Source organism: Schistocerca serialis, chromosome 8 (genome assembly GCF_023864345.2).
Source record: "Schistocerca serialis cubense isolate TAMUIC-IGC-003099 chromosome 8, iqSchSeri2.2, whole genome shotgun sequence".
Lineage (NCBI taxonomy): Eukaryota > Metazoa > Arthropoda > Insecta > Orthoptera > Acrididae > Schistocerca > Schistocerca serialis.
In genome coordinates this window covers 632,031,649-632,053,900 of record NC_064645.1, presented here as the reverse complement: position 1 = coordinate 632,053,900, position 22,252 = coordinate 632,031,649, and the positions used below count along the sequence as shown (strand labels likewise).

The following is a 22,252-nucleotide window of genomic DNA, read 5'->3' as shown; positions in this document are numbered from 1 at the left end:
AATAAGATAGTAAATAAACGTATATTTTACAGAATTTTCACAAAAACTGTCATTAAAATTACATTATAAAAGACACCAATGATAGTATAGCTGATTTTTCTGTAATTCCTTGGTCTTCACTCAGCACTGCAAAGAAAAACAGAAAAAGTAGACAGCAGCATCAGTGTTTTGACACGAAATATTATTTCGTGCATCTTACATACTGGAAGTGATTCTATACAAAGTTTTACATTTTTTGCATTTTCTTTTCTTGTTTCTCCCTGTTATTCTGACTTCTTAAGTTGTCAGAAGGACACAGTTTTCAGCTTTGGTCATTCTAACGGAGTCAATTGTCAACAGTGTTTGTTTCATATTGAACTCATATTCCTAGAAACTCTAAAACTTCACTCCTACTTACTGTCCTATCATTAAAACTAATTACAATGCCTAACAGACCTAATCTCGTTGTGTTGAAGGCAACAAACGCCGTTTTCAGTGTGCTTCCCAAATCAAATGGTTGAAACTCTCGTTCATGTTTTGTCTGTTACCACATAAGCACAGTGACAATAATGAGACGTTACTCAGATCTCTTATGTGGATTTAATTGCTTTTTGTACTGTAAATGGCGGGGAGTAATGGTGCACATGAACATCACCGGTTTCCATGTGGTTTTCTGAATCCATACCACGATTCCACACCACTGTCACAAAGTGCGTGCTGTCGATTACCATTCTGCAGAGGCTGTATGGAAAAAGGTAGCCCAAACTACTTTCCTCGTGGCCTCTATCACACTGAATCCTTCTTATGGCTAAACCATAACTGAGCTACAGATTGTCTACTTCTTCCTTTACAAGATGACCAAGACCATCTACACATTTGCCATCACTCAGCTTTTTCCTTCTCATATCCCTTACCAATTTATGTAAATGTGTACTCATCCTCATTTGTACATTTCTAACACTACGATATCAGTCTTGAAACTGTTTACATATGGCATATGTTTCAAGTTCCAACATATTTGCAAACCCTTTTGAGTCTCCTTCTCCAAGGTACTTCATACACCTACACCATATTTCTCTTCTGACAGAATTTGACACATGACAGTAGCTGAAAAATGGGCACGGCTGCAAGTTTGGAGAAATTTAAAGTGAATTTTAAAAAACTTTCCAACGTCCAGTTCTATTCCTTTAACTACCACCGTATTGAGACGGAAACGAAAAATATCGATTTAAGATGAGAAACAAAATAAAATTATTTATTGGTAGTTTCAGTAGGAAATGACTAAGGACAGTGCCATTCATTGTAGTAAGAACATGAAAGACACTAAAATTGCACTTGCATGTTTCAAATTCTTGTTTGGGATTTATAGTACGGAATACAATATGTGAATGAATGCACACACAAATTGCGAATTATGTAAGGTGTGCCACATAAAAAAGGTACGTCTCACGAACTAAAAAAGAATAGATAATAGTAACGTTAAAAAACATGTAGGTGCCTGTTTATAAGAGACGCTGGAAGTGGTGGCCATGTGCATCCAGGCATCGCTGACTTCGTGTGATGACGCTACCAGCAACACGCTGTAATTCTACAAGAGTCATGTTATTAATATCTCTAGTAACGTACCGTTTAAACTGTCTATTGCCGAGGATTGTAAGCATACACTTTGCTTTTTAGTGTGCCCCATAAATAAAAATCACATGATGGTGCGTCTGTGGACCTTGGGGGCCAGAGGCCTCTTCTGACAAACGACTCCAGGCCTCATCTGACATGAAGTAAGGCAAAGAAAGAGTCCAAGTAACCGTTAGCAGCTGATGTTAACAGTCAGTTACAATAATGAACTACTTTTCCTGATCCTCAAATTTCAACTCTTCCACGAACACGATAGACTTTTAGTTTCATATCTTTTAATGCACGATGGCAGTGTGCGAGATACACCAACACGCTGCGAATCTACATCTACATCAACATGGACACTCCGCAACGAAGCCACCATACGGTGCATCGCGGAGGGTACCCTGTACCATTATTAGTCACTTTCTTTCCTGTTCCAGTCGCAAATAGAACGAGGGAAAAGCGTCCATCTATATGCCTCCACATGGGCCCTAATATCTTGCATCTTATCTTTGTTGTCCTTATGCGCAATGAATATTGGCGGCCGTACACTCGTTCGACAGAGCTTCAAATGCCGGTTCTCTAAATTTTCTCAATAGTATTTCCCGAGAAGAACGTCACCGTCCATCCAGGTATTCCCACTTGAATTCCCAAAGCATCTCCGTAACACTTGCGTGTTGCTCGAACCTACCGGTAACAATTATAGCAGCCAGCCTTTGAATTGCTTCAATGTCTTCCTTCAATCTCCCCTGGTACAGATCCAAAACACTCGAGCAGTACTCAAGAACAGATCGCACCAGCGTCCTATATGCGGTCTCCTTTACACATGAACTACCCTTTCCTAAAATTCTCCCAACAAAACGAAGTCGACCATTCGCCTTCTCTAGCACAATCCTCTCATGCCCGTTCCATTTCATATCGCTCCGCAACGTTACGCCCAGATATTTAAACGACGTAACTGTGTCAAGCAGGACACTGGCAATACTGCAACCGAACATTACAGATTTGTTCTTCCTTCTCATCCGCATTACCCCACATTTTTGCACAGAGATAGCTGCCATTCATAACACCAACTAGAAATTTTGTCTATGTCGTCTTCTAAAAAAAATGGCTTTGAGCACTATGGGACTTAACATCGGAGGTCATCAGTCCCCTAGAACTTAGAACTACCTAAACTTAACTAACCCAAGGACGTGACACACACATCCATGCCCGAGGCAGGATTCGAACCTGCGACCGTAGCGGTCGCGCGGTTCCAGACTGAAGCGCCTAGAACCGCTCGGCCACAACGGCTGTCGTCTTCTATCTTCCTACAGTCATTCAATTTCGACACCTGACCGTACACCACAGCAACATCAGCAAACAACCGCAAATTGCTGCCCACCCTGTCCGCGAAATTATTTGTGTATACAGAGAACAACAGCAGCAGTCCTACCTCACTTCTCTGGGGTACTCATGACAATACCGTTGTCTCTGATGAACTTTCGCCGTCGAGGGCAACATACTGGGCTCTATTATTTAAGATGTCTTCCAGACGCTCACATATCTGTGAACGTATTCCACATGCTCGTACCTTCGTTAACAGCCTGCAATGGGGCACCGTGTTAAACGCTTTCCGGAAATCTAGAAATATGGAATCTTCCTGTTGCCCTTCATCCATGGTTCGCAGTGTATCACGTGGGAAAAGGTAAGCCGAGTCTTGCACGAGCGATTCTTTCTAAAACCATGCTGATTCGTGGACATAAGCTTCCCTGTCTCAAGCAAATTTATCATATTCGAACTGAGAATATGTTGAAGGATTCTGCAGCAAACCGGTTAGGGATATTGGACTGTAATTTTGCGGGTCCGCTCTTTCACCCTTCTTACGCACTCGAGTCACCTGAGCGTTTTTCTAGTCGCTTTGGACTTTGAGGTGGGCGAGAGATCCACGATAAATACAAGATAGTTGAAGGGCCAATGCCGTGGAGTACTCTTCGAAAAACCGAATTGGTATTCCATCCGGACCTGGGGATTTATTTGCTATCAAATCCTACACTTCTTTCTCTACGCCAGGGTTGCTTATTACTGTGTCGTCCATGCGGGGGTTATAAATTTGGAAATTTATGGTAAGGTCTTATAGGACCAAACTGCTGAGGTCATCGGTCCCTAAGCTTACACACTACTTAATCTGACTTAAACTTACGCTAAGGACGACATACACACCCATGCCCGAGGAAGGACTCGAACCTCCGACGGGGGCAGCCGCGCGGACCGTGACAAGGCGCCTCAGACCGCGCGGCTACCCCGCGCCCCTGCGGGAGTTGTCCGATGGTCAAATGACGGCATGTTTGTACAGTTTTCCTATGTGACAGATTCCTTGAACGCGAAATTTAAAACTTCTGTTTTCGTTTTGCTATCTTCAACTGTCAGAGTTCAGTTCCTCCTTACCGCCTAGCGGGGACTTCTCGTAATGTCCATGCGAATTCTGTTTCAGTTCCCTACCAGGACACTTCCGCTGTGACATTTCTTTGCATCTTTTGTTGGAATCAGTCTTTATGAAATATTCCACAGCATCAAGTCACTGTTCTAATGCAAAATGCCCCATTTCTGTAACAACTGAACAACACGAGCTTCTCACAACAACATTTTTACGTTTTCCTAGCAGAATGCTGAACTCTTGCTGTGATTTTCAAGGGGATGGCAAAAAAACAGGATCTAGAGAATGTAGCACCTGTATCTCCATTATATGTGTTCTCCTAGTTGTGACGTATTCGAGTTTGCCCTTTTGAGTGTGGATTTACACACGAGGAAAGAGAAGCATCGTATGGACACAACTTCACACACCTCAGCGAGTCTTTATCATAACACAGTATTATGCACAGCCATCACCACAGCTACACAGGACACACATAGATGGCAGTACCAGAAACTGCGGACAGTGAACTTGGGTTTGGTGAGCAGGTAACTACGTTTCGTTTATTCGCTAATAATTGGTCCCAAGTGCTACACTTGCCTGTTTCGCTACAGCTGACTGGATTAGTAAGAACAAGTAGCCCCACCAGCGGTTCTTTAGAGAATCGAAATCCAATGTACAAAACGTAATATCTCGTGAACTGTCATACAATGACATAATTTTATAGATACACACAGTGGCATACATGGATACTTTCTGAAAACTGTGTTGTGAATAAACTTATTAGTAAAGAAGTAACAAATTAAAAGGTCATGCCTCATGCTAAGTTTTATTGCATCAACAGCGAAAATGCTGTAAGTGCTAAACTTTTTTCCTCTGATTACCTTCTGGGGAAGGGAGAAGAGTCAGCGAGAAAATTTTCGAAAAGGTTTGAAATTATGGTTAAAGTTTGTTGGAAGTCGCTAAGTGTTCTCATTCTCAATTACTGTACGAATATAACCTGTGTTATTTACGCATCATGAGTTACACTGCTTCAAGACACACACACACAGTTTCTAACTTTGGCTGGTTCAAATGGCTCTGAGCACTATGGGACTTAACTGCTGAGGTCATCAGTCCCCTAGAACTTAGAACTACTTAAACCTAACTAACCTAAGGACATCACACATATCCATGCCCGAGGCAGGATTCGAACCTGCGACCGTAGCAGTCGCACGGTTCCGGACTGCGCGCCTAGAACCGCGAGACCACCGCTTTCTAACTTTAACACCAGACTTACTGTGGTAACCTTTAATGTAAGATTGTACATCTTAGGCAGTAGATTGTGAAAGCGTTTTAAATCTTTAAATGCGGATAAAAATTACGTGACGTACTGAACATCAAATTTCTGTTGTCCCTGGAAGCCGTTACATTCGCAACCTGCAATGCAACTCGAACCGTGCACTGTTTTAACCTTTGTAGTTGAAGGAAATTTGAATGTTATGGTCCTAACCTTCCTGTCATGTGCATAACAGTTGCAGAATGAGCAACATGTCCCGAGTTTTTGCCTTGAAATATTTATTCTCCCATAAGTAACTTCCAAACCGTAGTAAGTCATTTGTAAATAAAAGAAGGCTGTCGCTAGTGTAGTAAGTTAGATAAAATCGAGCCGTTCGTTCACTGAAATTTTTTACATAAGGGTTTTATTATTTTAACCACTTATGAATGTGATCTACATTTTCTAATCCTGTTTCCATCAGCGCCACAATTATGGCGGCTACCTATACATCGAAATAATGATATGGTAAAAGCCATCGTGGGCAAATAACTTTTTATAGCGAAAAACTTGCGACTGGTTGCTGTTTCAGCACGAATCTTCCTTCCACCGAAAACGCAGAGTTTAACAACGTCTTAAATGCGAGATGTAAACTTAAAATTATTTACTCAAGAAATTCGGATTTAATGTGTTTTATTTATATTTGATGACAAACTACAGTTTCAAATATTGGAATTCATTTCGGAAAATCTGCTTCACTGTAATAGTTACAGAAGTACGACCTAAAGCGACAAATGAAAATTTGTGGCGAACCGGAACACGCTCCCCGGACCGGCTCAAGACTTCCACATGTCACACACCTTTCTATTTCTTCTCACGTATTATTAATTCACTTACCCACGCTCGCTCATCTCGTGATTCCGACGCTGGTCTTAGAATGAAGACAACTATCGTTATCACTTTCGTCACAGGCCCGTCATACCGGTCACCCACAAATTTTCGTATGTTGCTTTAGGTAGTACATCTATACTATTACCGTTAAGTTGGTTTTCAGAAATAAATTTTGATCTATTTTAGAGAACCTGGTTTTTAAATCAGCGAACGACTCCGTTATCTTCAAAAACCATGCCGTACCATTACAAGCTTCTATGGTCCACTCCTCTACAGAAGCCATATTGTCCCATTGGAATCATACACCCGACATTCTAAGAGAAATAGAAGCCAGAAGAGAAAAGGTGAAAGCAGCAGCATAAGAAGCTCATCCTTTGTTTGGTTACCAGTAAACACGTTCAGAGTCAAAGAATGGTTTACTCAAGACAACAGTTTAATCCATCACCAAAGCAAACGAGGCACCAACGGTGGTGCGCTAGAACTCAGCAGCTTGGAAGATGGATGGTGCCTGGAAAAGGACTCCATCTTTATCACACAGGAGAACGGGCCACCTGGACGTAGGTCAGTCGACTGCAACCTGGTCTAACAAGGAGTAATATTAAATTGTATAGATGTGATCTAAGTGCGGAGTGTAGGTATGTTATGTTATTGTGGCCTCAGCTCACTTCCTACAGCGTCTTGTATGCCCAATCTCGTACACAATGCAGGGCTTGGCAATAGCTACGATCAGTGGACTTAAGGCTATCATGTCCTGTTCTGCAGTTGCCTAAAAAAGTTAACGGGAATTTTATAATTTTGTCTACCATGTTAGTCCGAATCGAATAATTTTTTTCCGTTATGTTGGTAAACAAGTCTGAAAAGTATCTGTACACTGATAGCCGAATCGTATATTTAGTCTACTGTTAGCGTTTGAACAGTTTACATGGATTTTGGTGGAGCAGGCGATTGTCTCGCTGTATAAAAGGTAATGCCCTGATTGACTCGTCGACGCCAAGCCCATATGATGTAAACTTGGAATTAGGAGAGAGTGTTGATCTTATACCGTACGCATCGTTTAACAAGGTGTCTTTCGAAACTGCAACCCTATGGTGAAGAAGCAGGAGATGAAAAATTTTGTAAAGTATGTCGCTATTACGGCAATTTTGAAGACAGAACTACGAAAAATTATTTGATATATCGGTCAGAAATTAAAAAAAAAAAAAAACGTGTTTCAGCATTCTTTTTGAGAATTCAATCCGTAAGGAGGTGAAATAGTCTGAAATGATTTTTTAAAAAAATATCATTATTACAGAAATACTAAATCATTTTTAACGCTACATCTATGAAAATAGATAATTGAGTTCTCGGTTGGAATTTAAAAAAAAGATTTCATTGTTTTTGGAAATTTAACCTTAAGGATGAGGAATACGGGATGAAAAGTTTTATGAAAAGATTTCATTATGAAAGCATTTTTACAGCTGTATCTATGAACACTTGTATTTGGCTTATCGGTTAGAAATAAAAAAATACACTTTTCAGTGCTTCTGGAAATTAAATCCACAACAGGGTGAAACACGGCCTGACTCATTCACTCACCAAGGTTCAGTCCAAATCGCTAAGCATAGAAACCTGTAGTTTGCAAAGGGTTTTAATCTTATACTGTAGACATCGTTTAAGAAGGGATTTTTCGAAATACTACCCCTAAAGGGGCGAAAGGTTTTTTGAAAGTATGTCGCTTTTAAGGCAATTTTAAAGCTAGAACTACGAAAGTTGGTATTTTATTTTACACTGAATGCACAGTGTGTTGACTTACACGTGAGAAATGGGCCTAACAATATAAAATTCGATAGTTAAAAACAAAAAACTTGTGCAGACCATGCAGTCAACGCGAGTGAACCAGCGGGTGCTAAGCCAGCGTTGTACAAAAATAAATTGTATTAAATTTCATTATAAGAACGGAATAAGCTTCGGCAAAGTTTTAGAAATGTTAAATCTTACTTTTGGTGAGTCTGCTATGAGTAAAACAATGGTTGACTAGTGGTATAAGCGTTCTGAAGAAGGCCGTGAAGACGCTGAGCTGACGAACGTCCTAATTGCCCAGCACATCATCAACCAACGAAATCGTGGAAAAAGTGAAAGAAATAATTATGCCCTATCCCCGAATTGGCATCAGAGAAGTTGGTGATGATGCATACATGCCATGAAGTTCTTTCGAATGATTTGGAAATGAAACTTGACAGCAAACGTAGTTCCAAAATTGTCAAATTTCCAAAATAACAGCGGTGAATGCAAGTTGTTCACGAGTAGCTAGATGGATAGAAACTATGGAGAACTACTGAAACGTGGCCGAACAGGCAAACAGACACGCGTTTACGGATATGACGTCCAAACTAAGGTGAAAAGTCCCAGTGGAAGCTCGGTCAAATATAAAGGTTCTTAGATTCTAACGGCATAGTGCATCATAAGTTCTCGTCACAAGGTCGAACGGTCAGTAAGGAGTATTGTTTATAAGTTCAACGCCGTTTGCGTGGAGTAATTCAAAAGAAAAAACGCCCGGATGTGTGGCGAAACAATTCGTGACTTTTGCATCATGACAATGCAGCAGTTCACATTTCGTTGCTTGTTCACGAATTCTTGGCCAAAAACAATACTGTACCAATGTAGCCCCAACCTTCCATCTGTCAGCCATAGCCCCACGTCACTTTTCTCTGTTCCCAAAAACAAGGATTACCTTAAAGGACCGTCTTTCCAGAAGCAGAGATGAGATTAAAATCGCATCGCTGAGAGTGCTAAAAGCTGTCCCAAAGATCGAGTTCCTGAAGTACGTCGGTGATTTGAAAAAGCTGGCGTAAGTGTATAACATCTAATGAGGATTATTTTGAAGGTGATAACGCATGTAGTGTTTCCAAAGAACAAACATTCCTTTTTTTAACACAACTGATGTTCTTATTTAACTTATGACTGATGCACGTTGTTTGCTTTTGACACAGTAAGTAAATAATCATCATCAACTACAGTGTAATGGATTTTCGTAAAAATGCTTTCCACGTCCTTTGCTTTCTATCTACGTACATTTAACGCAAATATTTGCTTCAGCACTGGATATATGGAGAGTCAGTGTTCTCGAGGATCGCTGGAATTATTAAAGATCCTTTCTATCAAACACAGCCTAACAAGCAGAGACCAGGAAAAAGTCTCATGAATTTCAAATATACAAGAGATCAATCTCAGCTCTGACTTTTCACACCGCCATTCCTATCTCACAAGTTGTTTTAATCATAGCCTTTCCGACTTTTTGTGAGTCACCCACAATTCTTCATACGAGCGTGGAAGTCTCTCTTCCATTTCCCATTCATTCATGGTATATGTTTCCTCTTGGCGCAACTAAAATTAACTCAGTTGCTGGTGAATTTTCCGGATTGTATCTACATCTACATCCATACTCCGCAAGCCACCTGACGGTGTGTGGCGGAGGGTACCCTGAGTACCTCTCTATCGGTTCTCCCTTCTATTCCAGTCTCGTATTGTTCGTGGAAAGAAGGATCGTCGGTATGCCTTTGTGTGGGCCCTAATCTCTCTGATTTTATCCTCATGGTCTCTTCGCGAGATATACGTAGGAGGGAGCAATATACTGCTTGACTCCTCGGTGAAGGTATGCTCTTGAAACTTCAACAAAAGCCCGTACCGAGCTACTGAGCGTCTCTCCTGCAGAATCTTCCACTGCAGTTTATCTATCATCTCCGTAACGCTTTCGCGATTACTAAATGATCCTGTAACGAAGCGCGCTGCTCTCCGTTGGATCTTCTCTATCTCTTCTGTCAACCCTATCTGGTAAGGATCTGACACTGCTGAGCAGTATTCAAGCAGTGGGCGAACAAGCGTACTGTAACCTACTTCCTTTGTTTTCGGATTGCATTTCCTTAGGATTCTTCCAATGAATCTCAGTCTGGCATCTGCTTTACCGACGATCAACTTTATATGATTATTCCATTTTAAATCACTCCTAATGCGTGCTCCCAGATAATTTATGGAATTAACTGCTTCCAGTTGCTGACCTGCTATTTTGTAGCTAAATGATAAAGGATCTATCTTTCTATGTATTCGCAGCACATTACACTTGTCTACATTGAGATTCAATTGTCATTCCCTGCACCATGCGTCAATTCGCTGCAGATCCTCCTGCATTTCTGTACAATTTTCCATTGTTACAACCTCTCGATACACCACAGCACCATCTGCAAAAAGCCTCAGTGAACTTCCGATGTCATCCACCAGGTCATTTATGTATATTGTGAATAGCAACGGTCCTATGACACTCCCCTGCGGCACACCTGAAATCACTCTTACTTCGGAAGACTTCTCTCCATTGAGAATGACATGCTGCGTTCTGTTATCTAGGAACTCCTCAATCCAATAACACAATTAGTCTGATAGTTCATATGCTCTTACTTTGTTCATTAAACGACTGTGGGGAACTGTATCGAACGCCTTGCTGAAGTCAAGAAACACGGCATCTACCTGTGAACCCGTGTCTATGGCCCTCTGAGTCTCGTGGACGAATAGCGCGAGCTGGGTTTCACACGATCGTCTTTTTCGAAACCCATGCTGATTCCTACAGAGTAGATTTCTAGTCTCCAGGAAAGTCATTATACTCGAACATAATACGTGTTCCAAAATTCTACAACTAATCGACGTTAGAGATATAGGTCTATAGTTCTGCACATCTGCTCGACGTCCCTTCTTGAAAACGGGGATGAGCTGTGCCCTTTTCCAATCCTTTGGAACGCTACGCTCTTCTAGAGACCTACGGTACACCGCTGCAAGAAGGGGAGCAAGTTCCTTCGCGTACTCTGTGTAAAATCGAACTGGTATCCCATCAGGTCCAGCGGCCTTTCCTCTTTTGAGCGATTTTAATTGTTTCTCTATCCCTCTGTCGTCTATTTCAATATCTACCATTTTGTCATCTGTGCGACAATCTAGAGAAGGAACTACAGTGCAGTCTTCCTCTGTGAATCAGCTTTGGAAAATACATTTAGTATTTCGGCCTTTAGTCTGTCATCCTCTGTTTCAGTACCATTTTGGTCACAGCAGAGTGTCTGGACATTTTGTTTTGATCCACCTACCGCTTTGACATAAGGCCAAAATTTCTTAGGAATTTCTGCCAAGTCAGTACATAGAACTTTACTTTCGAATTCATTGAACGCCTCTCGCATAGCCCTCCTCACACTACATTTCGCTTCGCGTAGTTTTTGTTTGTCTGCAAGGCTTTGGCTATGTTTATGTTTGCTGTGAAGTTCCCTTTGCTTCCGCAGCAGTTTTCTAACTCGGTTGTTGTACCACGGTGGCTCTTTTCCATCTGTTACGAACTTGCTCGGCACATACTTATCTAACGAATATTGTACGATGGTTTTGAACTTTGTCCACTGATCCTCAGCACTATTTGTACTTGAGACAAAACTTTTGTGTTGAGCCGTCAGGTACTCTGTAATCTGCTTTTTGTCACTTTTGCTAAACAGGAAAACCTTCCTACCTTTTTTAATATTTCTATTTACGGCTGAAATCGTCGATGCAGTAACCGCTTTATGATCGCTGATTCCCTGTTCTGCATTAACTGTTTCAAATAGTTCGGGTCTGTTTGTCACCAGAAGGTCTAATATGTTATCGCCACGAGTAATAGTATGTAGTGGTTAATCATGATGTATCGTTTAGAGCTGCGCTGGACACCTTCAGTCTTACCGATTCGGTGGAACAGGAGACCCTGCGAAAACATCCACCATAGCCATGAACAAAAAGTCAGGAACGAAAAAAGTTTGATGGACCGCAGTCGCACAGCTGCAGTACTATTAGCAGCTTTATTCAACCGCGGATCACTTTTACAAGGATTTGGACGTGCATGCTATAGAAATTTAAGAACTACAAAATGTACGTAAAGTGATCATCAATCTGAAGACTGTTTTAAACATCATAGTGCCTTACTAGGCATAGTCCTGGTGGTATGCTGTTGCCTTCCGATCTTCGAACTAGCGTTCTCGCTTCCCACGCCCGGGTTCCCGGGTTCGATTCCCGGCGGGGTCAGGGATTTTCTCTGCCTCGTGATGGCTGGGTGTTGTGTGATGTCCTTAGGTTAGTTAGGTTTAAGTAGTTCTAAGTTCTAGGGGACTGATGACCATAGATGTTAAGTCCCGTAGTGCTCAGAGCCATTTGAACCATTTGCCATCTTCGAACTGACTTATGTCGTTGTTGTTGTGTGTGAATTCCTAAGGGACGAAACTGCTGAGGTCATCAGTCCCTAGACTTGCACACTACTTAAACTAACTTATGCTAAGAACAACACACACACCTGTGTCCGTGGGATTCGAACCTCCGGCGGGAGGGGCCTCGAACTGACCTATCCAGCCAGTTACAGGCGGATCCATACTTTAACGTTGGATTCCGAACCACTATGCAACTCGGCATTTTTCAAGTCAACAATCATTGCCAGAGGTGAAAGAAGTGTTAAGTGACAGATAAAACTCCAAGGATTGGCCGGGCATAGAACCAGAGACCTTTGGATTTCAACAACATAAAATTATTTACAAACTTACAGGTCTGTTTTGATAAGGATGGGACTGGTAGCCGGATGTGGTGTTATAGTACGATCCATCCTGGCATTTGTATGAAATAATTTCGGGAAATCATGGGAAACCTAAATCAGGATGATTGGATGAAGGTTGGAACCTGCATCCTCTCGAATACAAAGTCAGTCTGTTTAAAAGTGAGCTGCCTCATTCGGTTCATCCGTAGGATACGACACTGTTTTACAAAGAATTTATTTAATAATGTAAAAGGCTAGTGCTACACTATTCATTCACAATACACTCTGGTTAATACTGTAACACTACACACACTATCAGCTGACATCAGGAGAACACCGACGATGTTTGGTTTCCATTTTGTGTGCCACAGTTTCTCATTTGCTAGTCTAAGAGATGGAAGTCTATAATGAGTGAGATTTTGGGCTCAGGCAGAAGATAAGGTGCTCGTATTATACGCTGCACAGCTTTGGGAGTAAGGTTTTCCAGAAAAAAATAGTGCGGAAGTGTTATATGAAATGATGGATGCTTTATCATTATCATTATTATTATTATTATTATTTACTTGTGTATTGTTTTTTACCAAGCCCTTACTCAGTGTTGTGTCAGTAATCCTTACTATATAGAATTCTTGCTGAACACATACTTTTTAATTGCCTTTTCAGATAAGTTCGTTTTATTAATTTCTTTATATTTGCGTGGGCAATTTGTTGTACAGTTTTATTCCTTGTCTGAAAATGTTGTTTTGAATTATAAGTTTGTTCTTCCTATCATTTTTGCTAATTATTCTTAAGGCTCTTTCCTGTAGTTTGAAAACTGTGTTCCTATTTAGTGCATTTTCTTCCCTAGAAAAAATTTAATAGCTACGAACTGAGTGCATACATTAATAGTATGTCATTAACAGACACTGGTTGTTACATACTGATGACAGGATTCTAAGCGCATTCTGTCTGCAAATATCTTTGAGTGTTCACACCACTTCAACTGAAAAACAATATTCACTTCTATAGTTTTTTTTGTTTGTAACACAGTCTATGGAAATATCCATCTAAATTTAGTTTAACAGTGTCATTTTTTCCTCTTTTAATAAAATTAATGGCATTTGTTTTCTTTGTGTTTGGTATAACTTGTTTGCGTCTGTCCTACAGTAAACTTCCTTGAGACTTTCGTTTGCTTGTTCTGCAAGAAGTTACCTTGTTTTGTCAGTGACTGTAACAGCGCTGTTATCAGCAAAGATAATTTTGCCCATGGCTAACACTAGTGGGAAAGTCACTGATGTAAATCAAGAACACTACAGGTCCTATTATGCTATCCTGAGGTACTCTTAAACTAATACATTCTAGTTCTGGTAAGTGTTCCACTAAAAGTTAAACTTTATTTCAGATTTGTGTCACCTCTACTCACTGTACCCTGGCTGCTAGGAATGATCCCAGCCAGTCTTTAGCTATGCCTCTTACCCCTAAAAATTCTAGTTTGTGTAGTAGAATCTTAAGAAAGATCTACCTATGGCATACTCATCCTTGTCAATAGTATCAAGTACCACTTTTGTGAATTCTGCTATGGCTGTTCAAAAGTCGCTGATACGTACTCCAGTACCGGTTTTGCCCTTCTCACCCAGGTGATTTTCAAATAGGTCTGAAAACATTGTGCTGTTGTGAAGCAACGTTAGATGAAACCGGTCGTGGTCTTAAGTAAGGTACATACCAGCAGCTGAAGCGGCATTTCATTAATTTGGTATATACCAGCGGGATAATAGCACTTACCAGGCATGGCGAAACTAAAACTCTACTGCGGCTGATTCTGTACTTCTACCACATCGAAACTCAAGCTGTCCTTCACTCAGAAGGTTTGTTTATTCAAGTAATTCGTTAATACGTCTTTCACAACTGATTACATTATTTGCAAGAACGACGACAGCTACGAAATGGGCCGGTGGGTTCTACGTTTTCTGCATTACCGCTCTTTAGCGAGGTACGCCTGTTGCCTGTTTTAAACTGTGAATGACTCATGGTTGTTAAGGGAGCGTTATGGGAGCTTTTCACTCTACAATGTGCACATTAATAAAACCGACAAACTGTCGGGACGAATTCCCTGACTGGAAATGGAGTAAAAAAGACCCTATGAACATGTGTCCGGAAATGCATCGTTGCCACGGAAGAGGGCACTGACAATGAGAGTTCCTCTGACCACGTGCCGTGTGTTCCCAGTGTGTCGCAGCTTTGTGTAAGAAGCAGAATGGTCCGGTATTCACGTCGGGAACAAACCGAGATTGTGTTTGTGTACAGCCAAACAGATAGAAACAATCACAAACTCTACCCGCATCATACAACATTTCAAACCCTTTTTGGGCGTTTGTGTGATCAGAAAGACGAACGGGCAGGTATGCGTCGGACTGTGTGTACACTACATCTGGAGAACCGACAAACTGCCTGTATAGCCTAGGGTGACCAAATTATTTTCGGTGAAAACCGGGACACATTCATCCGGGTGCCAATGGACACCTCATTCCACATGTACCCAGGTTTCTTAATTTTAAATATTAACGTTTTGTTGACACATTTTGTTAACCCGATTATTATAACTAATAAGAGGACACAAAAGATTGATATAATCTGGATTATCTGTATAATTAATGGCATTTAATAAGTGTATACAGTAATAAAGAAATGCATTACGATTTTACAAAATTTTACAGCCATTCACCTTTTAATCAATTAATATTAACATGAGCTTTAATATTACTGAGCACTTGTACAGGGAATTGACTGTCCTTGGAGGAAAGGGTATTTTTCGCTGCCTCCAGCCTTCTTGATCATGTCTTTGTTCTTTGAGACACAGTGATAAAACCCGGCACAATCCATTTTGTAGTTGTACAGGATCTGCAGGATTGCTTCAAGAGAGTCCACCTCCATTCTGTTTCTTTCATCAGTCCACTGGATATTCATGAACGAAAATATTCTTTCCACATTGGCATTATGGGCTGGGATTGCAAATAAATACCTTGCAATTATTACCAACTCAGAGTAATGCTGAAGACAGTCACAACTTAAAAAAAAACTCACCCACTTCTCATGACATTCCAATGGTGTTTTTTTTTTCATCATTCCACTTGTGAAGACTTTCTTCACCAAAATTTGTCAGTACGCCGGACTGATCAAAGAGAATGCAATCATCGATTTCAATCTCTTTACTCTTCAAATAAGAAACTGTCTCTTCAACACTTTCCCATTTTGGCACTCTCTTCAGTAACATACAATCAAACACCGGCGATGAGGGTAAATATGAGGCGCTCCACTTGCTGAGATATTCTACACGTGTCATAAAACTTGTTAACTTCTCCTCTAAAACTCCTTTCCGCTACTTCTGATACTTCTGCTCTTTTAAGGACAGATTTAACATTGAAACAAATGAACTGCTGTTCTCTCCTCTTAGTAACAGTTTCCAGAATATTTTTCAAAACATCATTTACCTCTATTACACTTTTCGTGCTTCCCTCAATTTCCTTTATCCCATGCTGCAAAGTGCTAAGCTGACTGTGAATGAACCATAAGTAGGCTTCACTTAAAGGGTCACTGAAAAACTGAACCAGTATTTTGGGGGCTTTGTCTTCATTTAGGAAAAAATCTTTTAACGGTTCAAACAGGCGGATTACTCTTTCAACTGCTGGAAACAGTGATAACCAGCGAGTTTTCGAGTGACACATTACATTCACATATTCAGTTCCCACATAATCACAGAACTCTTTAAGCCTCTCTGTTCTAACAGTATATATGTCAAAGTGTGAGTATACCTTCATGACGATAGTTTCAACATCACAGCTTAAACTGTCACCAGATGTCTGCACGCTATTGTGTAAAACATGTGCAGGGCACCCTATGCCTTCAATGTTTTCATGCAATGTTGTCTTTAATTTTATAAATACGTTGCATTTGCCTTGTCTTTTTAAACCACCAAAGTTTGTGTTGGTGTTGTCTCCACAAAATGCCACACATTTATTTTTCTCAAGATCAAACATTTCGATAGTATTCATACAAAATCTTGAAATTTCGTCAGATGTTTCATTAGATAGGGAACTCACCTTCAAAAGTTTGGTCTGAATTCCCTGATTAATATCGAAAAACTGAACAACAAACGGAAATATTTTAGTGGCCTTATGATTGCTGGCATCAGTGGATATCCCGTAGAAAGAAGACTTTTTGATGTATTCAAGGCTTTCCTTTACACTCTGGGGAGCAATAACTCCTTTCACTAAGGCTGACACTTTAGTCCCTGCTGAACTAAACTTTTTTTGCAATGCAAGAATCATCACACATAATGCTGTTAAGCTTATTAGTACAATCACTAGATCTATAAGTTTGGTGATGTTTTACCGTGTGGTAGTCTAGTGTAAGCTAGGCTGCTCGAACTTACGTCTCTTCACTTGACTGATGCTTCACAAAATAATTTTGTAGAGTTTTACTGCAGCTATCTGTTAATGTGTTTCTTTGACCTGATGTAATCAACTATGTCGGAACGTCCACCATCACTTATACTAATAAAACAGTTACATACGGAACACTCTGCTTCGTAATCAAAACGACCTTTCTTAATGAAATTCCATTCCTCGGAATAACAGTCACTGAACTTGCAGGCACGTTTCGGCATTGCGTTTCACAGTGCTGCAGCAATAATACCACTAATATGAGAAAAAACTTTTGCAGTTTGTCTGACAAAACATCAACTACTTCACTGTTCTGACAATGAGTGTGTGAGTAAGTGGCGCGACAATCGGACGGTTTCACAGCTCTGTTACAATAGTACAACTTACTACTTGTTGGCCAAAGTACCGCTCAAAGTAAATTATTGCTAGAGTGTATCAATACTGATACTGTGATTACTAGTATGGGACAATGGAGGTTTTAGACAAATAAGCTAAAATATATTAATTTCTTGTATTTCCTTTAATATAGCGAAATCCCAAAAATTTGAGAAAGTTTCACGAAATGTATTTAAAAGCTGAATTCCAGGACTTTTGAGCGTCCCGAAACAAATTTTCGGGACACCGGAACACAGGGATGAAAACCGGGACAATCCCGGTTTTCCGGGACGTTTGGTCACCCTAGTATAGCCCGATCCTCCAAATCTGGCGTACGCAGCCCAAAAAGGTTTTGAAGTGTTCTGTGATGTGGTTGGTGTCTGAAAAGGTACTTGTTTTGATATAGCCATGCTGCATCTCGACCGTTTCTATCTGCTTGGCCGCACGCAAGCACCATCTCGACTTGTACCCGACATGAATACCGGACCATTCTGGCGCTTACAATAGGCTGCATCAGTCACACAGCGTGCAACAATTAAAGGAACAAACGGCCCGTGGTCAGAGGAACTTTCATTCGTCCTCCATTTCCAGTCAGGAATTCATCCCTGCGTCTGCCGATTTTATTAATGTTCACCCTGTATACGACTTGTTTCATCACAGCCGGCCGGAGTGGCCGAGCGGTTCTAGGCGCTACAGTCTGGAACCGCGCGACCGTTACGGTCTCAGGTTCGAATCCTGCCTCGGGCATGGGTGTGTGTGATGTCCTTAGGTTAGTTAGGGTTAAGTAGTTCTAAGTTCTAGGGGACTGATGACCTCAGAAGTTAAGTCCCATAGTGCTCAGAGCCATTTGAACCATTTTTTTGTTTCATCACACATACAGGTGCTTCATCTAAGCCCTCAGACCTTTTTTACGTTTAGCGCCGTTTCACTAACTTTATGCACTCGAGGTTGATAATAACATCATCGTAATTTGTGCATGATTATTTATTGGTGTTATACTATTTTTTTTTAAATTTATCTGCAATACTTGAAAAATGCTCGTTCACGTAGTTTATTAGGTGGAATGAATAATTTATTAATTTATTCCCATTCCTTATCAGCATATTATTACGCTTTTGTTTCCTGTGTAATGACATACCATTCTACTTTGCTTTTATTCTCTGTACTATAGATTATTTTGCCACTGAATGATGTTTTTACAACAATTAGCATTCTCTTATAAATCTTTTTGAACGTATCATACGAATTTAAGAACTCTGACTCATTACGACTCTTTTTCATTGAACTGGGGTACCTAAGGGATTGGGTGGACGGCCTAATACCTACTACTTTTTTTCAGACATTTCTACTATTGTGGGTACTTTTGGAAACATCTTTTGAGAGGCCAATTTAAATAATGTTTAGAAATTGAGAGAATTTCACATTTACGTTGGTTTCATCCCAGCTATAGCTTGCTACTTCTCTCGAAAATTTATTGTAGTTTGAATTATGATAAATATCTTTTGTAGACTTGCAGTTTAGAAACGCTTTCTACACCTGATTTTATTATATTATTTGGCAGAAATGGTCTGTGAGACCAATATTTCTTACAGCTACGTAGTCACTTATCAATGCAGTCATTGTAGTTACCCTTGATGCACTATTAACCAACAGCGACATGTCATGGAGACTTCGTCTTGGACTTCTGCTAATTTACTGGAAAAAGTTGCCACAATATCACAGGGTGATCGATACACAGGCAAAATGATTAATTTCTTATTTTTGTCAAGCCCTGTTAATTTAGTAACTGATACGTATTTCAAAGTGTTTGTGTTCACTTATTGTACTACAGTCATGTCCTAATTTGGGCTGTGTTCTTTTTCTGATATAAATTCGTGATCCTTCGCTCTTTGTAACTATTCTACAGTAAGAGTCTGTCCTTTCATAAAACGATAATAAGAAATGTTGCATTTCTGTGTCTCTACACCAGTGCTCATACTGTGCAGTTCAAAGATTGGAGCTACAATCAAAATGCTGTATTTTGTTTTTTGCTGATCACATATTTCGATGAAGGATTGTTAAGTATGTGAAATGTCCCATGATATATTTTTCAGTGGTTTATTTTGCTTTATTACATACAGTAAGTGTGTCATTTGGTGTGTCAGAATCGATCTTGTGAGAGCTTGCTGTGGAATATATGAAACTGATAGAGATGTTTTTTAGGTATGGGAACCTGTTGCCTAAATTTCTACCAAACAAAGACCTACTTCCACAGTCACTAAAATCCTGGAGGGGCCAAAATGTTGGAGAATTTAGACACTGTCAAATGCAGTTACATATCCAGAAGAATTTTATTGACTGTGCCAACGGCCGTGGAAGCCTATACTTACAAAGACCTACTTGTACCACCCATGATAACATTTTATAAAATTAACATATGCGCTATGCAAACTCACGTCCATTAATTATGGGGTTTCAGAGACCCAAGAAACAACATTAAATAAGGTGGTAACGTGTGCACTGTTAAGATACCACGGCATCATTGTGACACGTGGTACTGTAACACAGACGCAGCTAACACCGTAAAACTGGCCATGTGCGCTGGTGTGATTACTAGAAAGCCTTTGCAGCAGGGGTGGCCACAATACGACTCTACTCACGATCTAGTGTGGCTCTTGTCGACTTAACCCATTAACCTATGACGTCCCACCTCCCAATGTCGTCATTTAAGGACAGGGGCATTTTTACTGGTACAACAGTCAATTTTGTAATCTTGTATTCCTGAATGAGGCAGAAACAATCAAAAGGATGCTAATGGCGTACAGCCTGAATATAGTCTGAAAAAATACTTCAGTCCACCAGAAGTGTCTGTTGAAGTTAGTTGGTCCACATCCAGTGTGCAGTAACGGTATAATTTTATTCTTCTTCTTTTATACAAACTTGAGAATCCCTTGACTATTTATGTAATTACAATTTAAACGTGTACTTTCATTATGGAAGTCTAATTTTTTAAATATAATTTTCTTCTGATTCATAATAGCAATTTCTAGACAGTGTTCACATATGGAGTTGCTGGGACTTCGAGTTAAAAATTTACACTCACGGGAACAAATTCATACTTGATCGTATTTTTTTTTTAATTTTGAGTGCATTAAATCATATCAGTGGGTAGTTGATGGGAAAACAAAGAAATTAACAGTTATAACTTTCAGATGTTAGAAGAAGCAGCAGAATTCCTTATGTGAGGAGAAATGCTGACATGCTAACACAAGTGATATACTATATATATTCTATGTATACATAATCTACGTGAGTGACCCGTGGGCTATGGACGTCCGCCTGCTTAGCTGGATGGTATCGTGCTCGCCTCCCATGCAAACGGGCCGGGGTTCGATTTCCGGCCGGGTTGGAGATTTTCACCGCTCGGGAAGTGGGTGTTGTGTTCTCCTCATCATCATTTCACGCCGGCACGGTAGCTCAGCGTGTTCGGTCAGAGGGCTGGTTGCCCTCTGTAATAAAAAAAACTGAGTAAAGGAATCAACGATCAACGTGAACGGATGTCATTTGACATCCGCCCAGACCAAGCGCAACGAACAAATACCGAACAAAATGCAGATAATTAAAAAAAGGGGGGGGGGGGGGGTCTCGTCTTTGATTCACAATCAAAACATCTTCAGTCACAGGTTCGAATCCCGCCGCTATTTAAATTTTGATAAATAATCAGCACTGGCGGCCGAAGACTTCCGGCATAAGAGGTCACCCTCATTCTCCCAACGGCCTTGTCAAAGAGGGTGGAGGAGCGGAAAGACGTTCAGGGCACTCACTTGTCCTAGGGTGGGAAATTGCCCCTAAAGGCGGAAGAATCAGCAATGATCAACGACATGAGGATGCAGAAGGCAATGGAAACCACTGCATTAAAGACACGTAACGTGTATCCACAGGACATGTGGCCTGTATTTGAAGAAGTGTCATGATGATCTCTCCATAGGCAAAAGATCTCGGAATAGTCCCCCATTCAGATCTCTGGAAGGGGACTGCCAAGGGGGACGTTACCACGAGAAAAAGACCGAATAATCAACGGAAGGATAACGTTCTACGAGTCGGGGCGTGGAAAGTCAGAAGAGCGTGGTAGGGAAACTAGAAAATCTGAAAAGGGAAATGCAAAGGCTCAATCTATACTAGGGGTCAGTGAAGTGAAGTGGAAAGAAGACATGTAGTTCTGGTCAGATGAGTTTAGGGTAATATCAACAGCAGCAGAAAATGGTATAACAGGAGTAGGATTCGTTATGAATAGGAAGGTAGGGCAGAGGGTGTGTCTCTGTGAACAGTTAAGTGACAGGGTCGTTCTTATCAGAATAGACAGAAAACCAACACCGACAACGATAGCAGATGTACACATGCCGACGTAGAAGGTAGACTTGGAAAAGGTCGGGAGCTATGGAAAGATTTCGTTTAGGTTACATCATAGTCAGACAGAGATTCCGAAATCAGATACTGCATTGTAAGGCGTACCCAGGAGCAGGTATAGACAGATCACAATATAGTAGTGATGAAGAGTAGGCTAAAGTTTAAGACATTAGTCAGGAGGAATCAATAAGCAAAAAAGTGGGATACGGAAGTACTAAGGAATGACGAAATATAGTAGTGATGAAGAGCAGGCTGAAGTTTAAGACATTAGTCAGGAGGAATCAATAAGCAAAAAAGTGGGATATGGAAGTACTAAGGAATAACGAGATACGTTTGAAGTTCTCTAAGGTATAGATACAGCAATAAAGAATAGCTCAGTAGGTAGTACA

The 22,252-nt window shown here is 40.6% G+C and overlaps 1 protein-coding gene across 1 annotated transcript in view; it reads right to left on the bottom strand.

The window, feature by feature from the left end:
• The window catches only part of LOC126416347 (phospholipase A1), a gene marked incomplete at its 5' end in the record, with an annotated part of 318,243 nt that overhangs the window by 234,090 nt on the left and 61,901 nt on the right, over nucleotides 1-22,252 (bottom strand). The gene's annotated exons all lie outside the window — the stretch shown is intronic.